Genomic DNA, 1,280 nt, shown 5'->3' on the forward strand with positions numbered 1-1,280 from the left:
GCATGGGATCTGGCCTTGGGTGGCAGGGTGGCTCTTTATCAGATTGTTTGTTTGTTTGTTTTGGTACCACATCTGGCAGTGCTTAGGGCTGACTCCTGGCTCCCCTGGGTCCCAAAGCTGGTTCCAAGGTCCACTGATCAGCTCCAGCCCCACCCCCCACCTCCTCACATGCACTAGCGCGCAGCTGAGTAATCACCCCTGTTCTTTTTTTAAATTTTTATTAGTGAAACACCATGAGGTACAGTTGTAGACTTACAATTTTTTGTGCTTGGGTTTCAGTTATACAACGATCGAGTACCCATCCCTCCACCAGTGCCCATTTCCCACCAATGATCTCAGTATTCCTCCCACCATCCCCCTATTCTCCCCTCATCCCACCCCACTCTGTGGCAGGGCATTCCCTTTTGTTCTCTCTCTCCTTTTGGGTACTGTGGTTTGCAAAAGAGGCATTGAGTGGCAATCATGTTCGGTCTATAGTCTACTTTCAGCATGCTTCTCCCATCCTGGGAGGATCCTCCCAACACCCTTTATGTGGTGCTCTCTTCTCTATCTGAGCTGCCTTTTCCCCTAGCGTGAATCACCCCTGTTCTTGAAGATAATTCTTAAAGAGCACTTGTTTGGGGGAGGGGATATGAAATCTTACACTGACTGATTCATTATCACTCTATTCTCAAAACCCTCTCTCCCAAGTTTTCCTGGCAAATAGATGGAACGGGAGGGTATTATGCTGAGTGAAGTCAGTCTGCAGGAAAGGGGTAGACACAGAATGATCTCTCTCGCGTGGCCTGTGGGACTTAAAGACACACAGTAGGAGAGCAGCAAATGGCCAAATGGTCAAAAAGCAACAGAACGTGGGAGGCTGATACACAAACTGGGCTGAAGCAGTGCTCTGATTGTCATCCCTCTACCTCTCTAGAACACTGCCTTTCTGTGACTGGCATGACTTGAATAAAATAGTAATGGATAGACAGGATTTTTTAAAAAACGGCAACAGAAGCGAGAGTTGGTCTACAGAACTTAGCTGGGGGTTGGGGATGGGAGGTAGAACTGGAAGGAAGTGGGTACTCTAATGGCACAAATGGTGCGCCATGAAACTAACATTAACAGTATTGTAAGCCACAAATACCTCAATACATATAAAATAAAATTTAAGGTAAAGGTAAGGTAAAGGTAAAGGCCCTCCCGTTGATCGTCGATTTGCTCGAGCGGGCCCAGTAACGTCTCCATTGGAGACTTTGTTGTTACTGTGTCTGGCATATCGAATACTCTCGGTCGCTTGC

At 47.1% G+C, this 1,280-nt stretch overlaps 1 non-coding gene across 1 annotated transcript; it reads left to right on the top strand.

The window, feature by feature from the left end:
• Positions 1 to 852: 852 nt before the first annotated feature.
• Positions 853 to 978, top strand: LOC130022770 (small Cajal body-specific RNA 8). Its single transcript, XR_008792307.1, has one exon. It is a non-coding gene; the product is annotated as a small Cajal body-specific RNA 8 (non-coding RNA).
• Positions 979 to 1,280: the final 302 nt, after the last annotated feature.

The sequence above is a fragment of the Sorex fumeus genome, unplaced genomic scaffold (assembly GCF_029834395.1).
Source record: "Sorex fumeus unplaced genomic scaffold, SorFum_2.1 ptg000020l, whole genome shotgun sequence".
Taxonomy (NCBI): Eukaryota; Metazoa; Chordata; class Mammalia; order Eulipotyphla; family Soricidae; genus Sorex; species Sorex fumeus.